Source organism: Haplochromis burtoni, unplaced genomic scaffold (assembly GCF_018398535.1).
Source record: "Haplochromis burtoni strain Fernald_Lab_line unplaced genomic scaffold, NCSU_Asbu1 Contig_4, whole genome shotgun sequence".
In the NCBI taxonomy this organism is placed as follows: Eukaryota; Metazoa; Chordata; class Actinopteri; order Cichliformes; family Cichlidae; genus Haplochromis; species Haplochromis burtoni.
In genome coordinates, this window is record NW_024582365.1 from 5,003,244 (window position 1) to 5,013,725 (window position 10,482).

At 40.6% G+C, this 10,482-nt stretch overlaps 1 protein-coding gene across 7 annotated transcripts in view; it reads right to left on the bottom strand.

Annotated features, from left to right (window-relative positions):
• ahnak (AHNAK nucleoprotein) overlaps nucleotides 1-1,393 on the bottom strand; it is a 35,661-nt gene extending 34,268 nt beyond the window's left edge. For 3 of the 7 annotated variants that reach the window (XM_014334785.1, XM_014334799.2, XM_014334793.1), the window contains exon 1: nucleotides 1,160-1,383. The gene's annotated coding sequence lies outside the window, so the exon portion shown is untranslated. Of the gene's footprint in view, nucleotides 1-1,159 lie in introns of all 7 variants that reach the window. The other 4 variants (XM_042221610.1, XM_014334800.2, XM_014334798.2 and 1 more) reach the window with 3 other exon arrangements.
• Nucleotides 1,394-10,482: the final 9,089 nt, after the last annotated feature.

Here is a 10,482-nt window from a genome sequence, read left to right on the forward strand (position 1 = left end):
AGAGAGAGAGAGAGAGAGAGAGAGAGAGAGAGAGAGAGAAAGAGAGACCACCAACCAACAACACAGTGAACCCAGTGAAAAGACATAGAAAAAGCCATAATCATAACTTTTCTGTCTTCGCCAGCACACCCTTAGTATCCCACAAAGGACATTTAAATGTAATTTGCTGAGACCCGCTGCAAAAAACTGTCTGTAGCGTGGATGGTTTTCCTTTTTTTCACTGGCACTAAAGGGTGTGCCACTGTGAGGAGACAGCAAACAAAAAGGGAGGGAGAGAAAAAAAGAAGGGGGAGGAGAGAGGGGGGATCCACACCCAAAGTTGTTGCTGTACACTCTCATAGGGAAGTAGTAGTAACTTTTTAAACTTCCATTTCTTGGCAAACGACATTGGATTAGATAAGAGAGACATCTGAGCGATAACATCAACACTGTCAACAATCATTTCGGCACCTCTTTGATATAACTTTAAAATGTGGGTTATTGAGGTCCTGTACAAAAGAAAAAGTCCCACTCACTATGCAAAGTACATCTACACATCCACACTGCACAAAGGTGAAATAACTACACAAATGTAGCTATTCTTATTTGTTATCTCTAAGAAGGATCAAAATCATCTAAAGGCAATAAAGTATATAGCCATGAATGACTTATATGCATCTTAGTAAACTGCACAACTTCAATCTAGTCTGCATTCATGTGGTGGGTGTGTACCCACACCCTCATCTCCTGTCCTGCTCTATTTTAATTAAATATTTATCATGTATGAATGCTTTCACACAAAGTTACTGCCACTCTACATATTTACAGTGAAAACAAATAACACTGTTTAGGCAAGATGCTCCTATGCAAAAACATTCCCTTAGGGGAAAATAAAAAGTCCTTGAAAAACTCTGGAGACAAGTTTTCTAGTCATATAAAACAACTCATAATAATCTTACAGTGATAAACACGCTCACTGCAAGTGCCTGGTGCTATGAACAAGAATGCTGGACAGATAACTGTGACGCCTTTGCAAGTTAGTTATTTAAACTCTGGCCAAGTTGGAACGACTGATTTGTTGTCTTGCAGCAGAGTTGTTAAAGTTCAGAAACCGAAAGAACAGTTTAAAAAAAAACTTTTAACTTCAATTAAAGAAAATAAAAAAAGTGTGCAGCTTTACCTGTGCGCAGCCTTAGCGCCCTAGAAGCCTCACGCCTGCTTGAGCATCCTTGAAAACTTCTCCACTTCTCCTCACTCCAAGAAAAACACTTTCACACTGTCACGCCTTCGCAGTCTGCTAGGACTCTGTCAGTCTTTTTCGATTTCTTGATCAACCAGATTTCAAGGGCGTTTTCTGCCCCCTCTCTCTCCCTCCCTCCACCGTTCTGAGTTGATTTTAACCTCTTTTTTTCTGAGTGGCTGCTAGTCTGGGCTGAGCAGAGTGGTTGGACAGGGAGCTGGGCTGGGCTCCTGGTTAGCAGAGGGAGGGGAATCCAGGGGAGGGGACCCGTGTATGGGGAGTGGTCCTTAGTGTTCATGGGACCACCCACTGCTTCACAAAGAGGGTTGCAATGACATGCAACAGGAAAAGTGAGCTCTGCTTGAAAAAAAGAACTTTCAACACTTAAATGTCAGGTTTTCAAACTCTTGTTATCCGAATGTAATCAGCACTATGTAACTATCAGCACTATTTATCATGATTTTTCTGTTTAAAACAGTTTTTTGCCCACTTCAGTTTTTGTTCTACAGTATAACAATGAAGTACACAGAGAAGAAGAGATGCACTCCACAAAATGGTTATCATGACAGACAATGACATCAACATGTTATTAAAACATTTACACTGCCGCACATAAACTGACACAAAGCTATCATTACCAAAATGGTTCGGGAGGACGGCCTTTAGTTAAACACAAAAGGCAAGGTGTCTATTTACAAGACAGGATTTACAGAAGTCTGTCGCTTTAATGGGGCCCACCCTGTGCTAGTGAACTGCAGTAGCAATATAATTTATATTAAATAATTTTTGCATCTAATTTGGACATTAAAATGTATTCCACAATTTCACTGTGCTTTACACAGGTTGTTGTTGTTTTTAGCTCACTTTCATACGCTGAAAACTGTAGTTGCAGTAGTCATTGCTGTAATTGTCTGTGTGCTGTATGTTGAGTGTGTCACATGAATGTTTATTTTTAGAGTGAAACTGCTAATGTTAAGCTTAAAGTCCTAGCTTAATGTCAGAGTACTTCTTTTACATCCCACTGTGTTAAAAGTACTGCAAAGCCAAACACTGAACGTTATGAATTAAAACCAAAACATTCTAAATGATCATAGTTATGAAATGTTTCAATGTGGTATGCAGACACGCAAAGCGATGGCATGATAGCTTGTTACGAGAGTCACTGGGCGGTTCCTCTGACAAATCATACTGGGATTATGGGTATGGCTGTGTCACCAACAGGCTTATAGATGAGAACATCTGATAAGCCATGACTAACACTATGTTTTAAAAAAAGGTATTCCCATCCATTTTTGTTCCCAGTGTACACCAGCAGCTTTGTTAAATGAACTTAAGTACTCCCCTCAAGGACATGTTTCGAAAAGTGTTTATTTGGGCGTTCCTAACGCTACTAATGCAAGTGTGAAAGCTGTTACTACAGTGTTTAGCAGAGCAGAATTTATAACTTATGTGCTGGTTTCTTGTAGCTCACCACAAGCTAACCTTTACCATCACTTATCCATTATTTTTATTTTTATCCTATTGTATATATAATTTTATTTCATTTCATTCTATTGTATATAGTATTTTATTCTATTCCATTCTATTCTATTATGTACAGTTGTGTACAGTATCTTATTCTTATTGTATTCCAGTGTTCTCTAATTTTATATACAACTATATATAACTTTGCACTGTTCACTTTCTGCTAGACAACACAAATTTCCCACGTGTGAGACTAATAAAGGTTATTTTATCTTATCTTATCTTATTACTCTTGGCTGCTTTTACCATCTAGCATAGCTGTATATAGCTATGGATATTTTGTGCCACATGCTTTTATCAGTAACAGTAATTTTGGAGGGTTGTGGATTTTTTGCCAGTTTTGGCAGCTGGGGACCTCCGTCAGGACCTGGCCGCCACACGGCTACGGTGCCTCCTGCGGGTGTTGGGCCTGCAGGAAGATGGGTCCATGTCCCTTTTTCGGGCTGTGCCCGGCCGGGCCCCATGGACTAAGGCCCGGCCACCAGACGCTCGCCCTCGGGTACCCTCCCCAGGCCTGGCTCCAGGGCAGGGAGGGTGAACTGCTCCCTTTGAATCGCTCTTTGTCTTGTCCCTCACCCAGGACCAATTTGTCATGGGAGACCCTGCCAGGGGGCAAAAGCCCCCAGACAACATAGCCCCTGTGATCCCTGGGACACACAAACCCCTCCACCACGATAAGGTAGCGATTCACGGAGGACAGGAGGCAGGGAGGAGGCCCCAGGGCAGACCCAGGACACGCTGGAGAGATTATATCTCGCCTAGCCTGGGAACACCTTGCTGTTTCCACGGACAAGCTGGAGGAGGTGGCTGGGGAGAGGGAGGTCTGGACTTCTCTGCTTGGGCTGCTGCCCCCGTGACTCCGCCCCAGATAAGCGGAAGAAAATGGATGGATGGGATTTTTTGTTTGGGTTTTTTAGGGGGAGTATATGTGTGCATCCAGTTTTGAAAATAGAATTCATATGTGGGTTGTGGATGCACATGTGTGTTTTAAGTGTACACATGTGCGTCTCCCCTTCTCACAACAGTGTCTAGTGTCTTTGAAATTCCTGCAGTGTCCTTCTCAATATGCCACACCCATACTCAGCGAGATGAAGGCAACATGCAAGGAATAGATTACATACAGAGGAAGTTACTGTGTTGTTTTTGTTGGGAGTGAACCGGGGAGTGGTACTCACACGCTTGTGCTTGTGCGCGCACACACGCATATTTTAATGTTACTACACTAGAAACTTTGAGTCAGGAGATCTCAGATTTTGTTTTGTTGCGAAAACAGGGTGCAGCTCTCCCACAAAAAAGAAGGCCCGCTGTTTGTGCGCAGACGTGTGTAGATGTCTGTAATTGTGAGCACACTGAGATAAAAGTGGAGAAATAACACCAAACATGTGCAAGACATGCAGAGATCCTAAAGAACTGTGTATAAAGTGGGGTAAAGCTTTACTCTTTGGGATGGAACAGTGTTTAAAAATGTTCAGGGGAAGTTTCAAAAAAGTTTTTTTTCAAAAGTTTCAAAAAGAAAAACGTTACTTTAGTGTTTAAAGTATACTGTGTGTATGAGTGCACAACTACTAAAGCAATCATCTAGTGCTTATAGTATTTTCCACAGAATTTAACATTTTACCTTGAACAGAATAAGATTTCACCCACTTTCGAAGTACAGCGCCTATTTGATTCCCTTTCTTGCCAACGGGGTGTGGCCTTTAAAGAACAGTCTTAGCTACCAGAAAATGCTGATTCCAGACAGACAACTCCTGTTATGTGTCTGCTAGCAATCAGGATTACTCCTGTCAAAAACGATGCACTGCTCACAAACTTTTCAGTAGGAGTTAAATGTTTACAGTTATTTAACAACTCATCAGTAAATCATATCATTGGTTATTTTTTCAGATACTCATGACGTTTATCTATAATACAGGTGTTCACATATAAATTTCTTATAAATATATCTGCTTTTATTCTAAATGAACTCACTGCAGCAGGTCAGAGGGAGACAAAGATAAGCAGAGCAGTCAGTTAGCTCTGGGGCAACTCAAATGTGGACTGTTCAAACTGGATAATTATGAAATGTGCTAAATATCTTCCATGCTCTTGCAAAGTCAATGTCCTCTGTGTATCACTGTTTTGTTGCAGATCACTCACTTGAATACAAGGATATGTGGGAATGGGTGTGTTTCCTGGCTCTAGGTGTGTCAGCCAGTGTGAACCAGCGCAAATAGCTTGGCTCAGACGCACGATGAGTCACAGCCCATGACTACAATGAAAACATGGGCAGCTCAGACTGCAGAGAGGAGTAAAATCAGAGGATTAGATTGGGATGGACGGTTGAATAAATGTGTGTGTGCTTGTGTGCGTATGTGTGTGTGTGTCTGCGTGTGATTGTTTGTGTGCGTGTTATGAATAATTTCTCCCGCAGGATAAGGGAAGTCACATGCCACTGGCCTAACTGTAACTTGTGATATGACTGAATAAAAGTAACATAACAACCAGACAAAATAACTTTTAATCTATCAAATTTCTTTCAGCAGCTGTTTGGACCTGCCTATAGGTAAGAAGGTGTGAGTAGAACACCTGATTGTGCAACACAGGCTTAATCATACACAATGGACTGATCTCAATCAATGATTTCCAACCACATATCAGGTTTTTAAACTGAATGAACACATAACTCCAATTTTAGCCAAACTACATTGGCTCCCTGTTAAATATCGCATAGATTTTAAAATTCTTTTGTTCACTTTTAAAATTCTAAATAATTTAGCGCCCGCCTATCTCTCTGAACTACTCCACTTATACAATCCCAACAGAGCACTTAGATCATCCAATCACATGCTCCTTGCACAACCTAGGTCTCGAATGAAGTCGAGAGGAGACCGGGCCTTTGCAACCGTGGCACCCAGACTCTGGAATAACCTCCCTGTACATATTCGTACTGCCGAGTCTATCCAGTCTTTTAAATCACATCTTAAAACGTATCTTTTTACTTTGGCCTTTGATTCTAACTAGTTGGCTGTTTTAGCTTATTGTGTTGTTACCTATTGTTTGTTGTCCTGTTTTATTGTTTGTTTTAATTGTCTCGTGTTTTTACTGACTGTGAAGCACTATGGTCAACACTGTTGTTTTAATATGTGCTATATAAATAAATTTTGATTTGATTTGATTTGAATGGATGGTATAATGGCTTTGAAAGCTGCAAATAAAATGTAGTATACGATGGAAAAAGAGAAAGATTTTATAGTATATCTGTAAAAAATAAATCACAAATATTGAAGGAAACTATGATCTTAGATTCAGACCATGCCAGCAGTGTACTGTAAGTATCTTGTTTGTAGGTATTGAGATGATTTTCAAGATATGATAAATGTCTATTCCAGAGCACATTTAAGAATATAACTCAATGTTTGCTGCTTTTTATTTCTAGAGACATTGTCAAAATGCTTCTGTTATGATTTTTTCAAACTTCTGTTAAATAAGTGGACGAAGATGGATGGATGGATGGATGGATGGATGGATGGAGTATATGGAGTATTCAGTGTAATGACTAACCATCCCTGGCAGTAATCCCAGAAAAAATGAGAAAAAAAGAAATTCAACGCATCTATTTGACGACAAGGTTACTTTCTGTAGTTTTGCTTGCTTGAAAAGTTTGCTCAAAAGTATTTTAAAAGCCTGGTTTGCATTCAGAGAGCTTATCAAAAGCAGGCGGTCAGTACGCAGAAAGTGAGCAAATAGAAGTTCTTTGTAGCTTCATTAGATTTTTTTTACACAATGCAACATTGTCGATATTGTGTTGAGTGTTTTTCCAGCCAATGCTGAAGACAGAGTGAGATAAACATTGTCAAAGAGGCATTGTCAGTACTGGAGAATGTCAAAAGAAATTCACCACAAATTCCACTTGTGTTTTTGGTGAATGAATGCACTATTGTAGAAGATGAGTTCAAAATAACTGCAAAAATAATCAGAACAAACACTGACCTGTCTTATGTTCCTACAGCTGCTGCCAGTTTCTTTTTATTTACTTATTTAGGATGTTTTATCTTTTTCTATGGTTTGATTCTGAAAGCAAATCAAATTGAAGTAAGAACTTCTTTAAGGAAAACACCCACTAAATCTAAAAGAATTGTATTCTATTGCACTGCTAAAGAATAAAAGTTTTTTTAAAAAGTTATTAATATAGGCACCCTCTGCAATTATACCGTGCGCAAAAAATAATTAAGTATAATGACAATATTTTTTAAGTTTAGTTTAATAAAGAGAGATCATGAGAAGGAATTAAACATGATTTATTGATGTATAGAATTAAATTTGAGGTATTTGCCAGTTAGACTCCAATGGCCATCCCAGCTGTGATTTTGATTAGGGCAGGACCCACCAGAGTCTAGACGCTGGTGGTGGAGATGGAGGCATGAATGGAGCCTCAGTGATGAGGGAAAGAGGGTGATGGGGAAAGAGGTGTGTTGCACAAAGGCGTCTGCAAGGAAGAATGATGGATGCGCCGGAAGATTTAAAGCACGCAGAGTGAAAGCTGATTGGCCTGAAGAAGGCCGGCAGAAAGATGATTGGGGTAGACCAGTGATGTCACCGTCACCTTGACTGCCAATACCTGGGAAGCAGTCAGATGTGTGACTACAGATCTTCTTTATTGAATTAATGCATAAGCTTCATTTCAATAAGGAGAGATCATTAGAAGGAACTGAACATGATTTATTGATGTAGAAAATACAATTTGAGGTATTTGACTGTCAGACTTCGATGGCCAATTACAGCAGAACAGAATCCCAGAAGTGATAGGGATTAGGGCAGGATACCCAAAGAAAAGAACGCATTCTTGCCGTGGCAGGAAGATCTGATCTATAGGGAATGGAACATATGAATTTATGAAGCAGCAGAGTAGAAATTGAGCCTGCGACAAGACTCCAGGGTCATCGGGGGCCAGGAGGGTGGAGAGAAATTTTAATAAGGCATGAGGACAGACTAGAGCTAAGACAGGGACGTAGATCCTTTGATTTGGCTCAGAGCTGAGGTACGACAGGAGAGATACAGAGAGTTAGTGATAAGGCTGAGAGCTGGCAAAGGAGACAGGAGAGATTGAAGGGCAGAGAGGAGAGGCTGCCAGCTTAGGGGCACTGGAGGCCAACCTGCAGCAGAAAGATGATAGGAGACAAGAAAGGGTTGCAAAATGCAGGAAAGAGAAGAGCCTGCATTAAGACTCAGAGCCGCTGTTGGCCAATAGAGAGCAGAGAGCCTACAATAAGACTGAGAGTTGCACAGACAGGAGAGAAAAGAGCCTGCATGGAGGCTCGGGCTGGCCAACAGAGAGCAGAGGGCCTGCAAAAGGCTGAAAGTTGCAAGACAGGAAACAGTAAGCCGATAATCACCAACATGTGAACAACAAGAGAGATTTACCTAACCAAAGCTTCCTGGAATAACAGAAAGAGGCTAAGGGTTTTGTTTGTTTGTTTGTTTGTTTGTTTTATTATATAAGGCTCACTATAGTGGACTGAATGAACTTCCGTATAAATGGCTTATGCAGATGTAAAAATCAAAGCTAAACATATCACCCTATTAAGAAAAAAGAAAACAGGCTCCGCCCCCTCACCTGAATTCCACACATAAACTTTGATCAGTTTCATATTACTTGGCATTGAAAAACTTAAACGTCAGCAATTATTGCAAAGACCAAAGCCTGACCTGACCTATCCGGGTCTAGCTTTGCTAAATACAACTCATGACTCTCAGAGATAAAAAAAAAAAAAAAAAAAAAAGACATTTATCTGCACAGTTAGTTTAAGGCATGACCCAACTGAAAATTTTGAAACAAATGGGGGTATGTTGCGAATGCTGAGCAGACACAGTTCATGCTTTAGTAAAGAAAAACCACTGCAGGCGAGAGAATGTCTAACCTGAACACCCCTCTTGCCTCTACAATGGTGGACAGGGTCTGCACCTTTATAACTGTGGCTAGATTTCACTATATGTCCTATCTGTAAGGTTTTGAATAGCAAAGTGACTTGAGCCGAATTTGCCCATTTTTTAGTTGGCTACTCATACAGAACATGTGGACTACTGCCACATGAGCTAAAGAGAGGAATCCTCACCTTCTGCTTACAGGAGTGGGATGCAATATAATGAGAAAACTAACTTGAATGTGTTGGTGCAAGTGCTGCAAACTTAGCTGCGGAGGATTCGCTAGAGTTGCTGCAGATTTAACTCTAGATGAATGTGAATGATCGGGCTGAGTGATTAGACTGGGAATTTTAGCTTCTTACCAAGCTTTGAACTTATGAAATTCCACTAGAATGTGTTTTCAGTATCAGCCAAAGCAAAAAGTTAAATGAGATGTCATGCAAATAACCACAACTGAGAATGAATTAACCATATTTTTTAAAAAGCTGAATACAGTTTCACTTGCCAAACCCGGGCTTGATTACTGCCACACCTGCTGAATCAAGAAATCATTTCAATAGAACCTGTTTGACAACATGAAGTTGGCTAAAAGCTTGAGGGGGGAAAAAAACACCCATCACACCACAAACTAAGGAAACTCGAGAACAGATCACCAAGGGACTGACATCTATCAGTCTGGAAAGGCTTACAAAGCCATTTATTAGGCTTTAAGACTTGAGGGAATCACTGTGAGAGCCATTATGCAGAAATGCAGAAAACTGGGAACATTGATTAACCTTCTCAAGAGGCTGTCCTACCAAAATTACTCAAAGAGCACATCAATGACTTATCCAGAAAGTCACAAAAGAACCGAGTGCTTTATATTCTAAGGTAAAGAGCCTACAAAGAAAACGATTACAAATACAAAGAAAACAGAGAAAAGCCCAACAATCATATGACCCCTTATGAGCAAGTGCTTTGGTGACAGTAGGAAGGAAAACCTCCCTTTTAACAGGAAGAAACCTCTAAGCAGAATTAGGCTCAGGGGGGAGCAGCCATCTGCCGCAACCGGTTGGGGGTGAGGGGAAGACAGGACAAAGTCTTGCTGTGGAAGAGAGACAGAGACTAATAATAACAAATAATTAAATACAGAGAGATGTATAAACACATAGTGAGTGAAAAAGATGACTAAAGAGAAAGCATTCAATGCATCATGGGAATCCCCCAGCAGCCTAGAAGTATTGCAGCGTAACTAAGGGAGGATTCAGGGCCACCTGATCCAGCCATAACTATATGCTTTAGCAAAAGAGGAAAGTTTTAAGCCTAACTTTAAAAGCAATCTCAGAGCGAAGAGTTCTAATGGGGTGATATTGCACCATTAGGTCATTAAGATTAGACGGGGCCTGATTATTTAAGACCTTGCATGTGAGGAGCAGGATTTTGACTTCAATTCTGGATTTAACAGGGAGCCAATGAAGACAGGAGAAATATTTCTTCTCTTTCTAGTCCCGTCAGTACTCTTGCTGCAGCATTTTGGATCCACTCAGGGCTTTTCAGGGAGTTTTTAGGGCATCCTGATAATGACAAATTACAGTAGTCCAGCCTAGAAGTAATACATGCATAAACCAATTTTTCAGAGTCACTGGGAAATGCACGCAAGACAGTTCAGCAGCCTGATTCTTCATCCATAAAAGCTATGCTGTTTGTATTAGCTGCAGTGTGCAGTTTAGCATTGCATTGGTGGGATGGGAGTATATGTTGCTCTAAAACCTGTATGTAACTTTCAGCATTGATGGTGCCTTTTCCAGATGCAAGCTGCCAATTCCATAGGCACTGATGTATCCCCATACCAGCAGAGA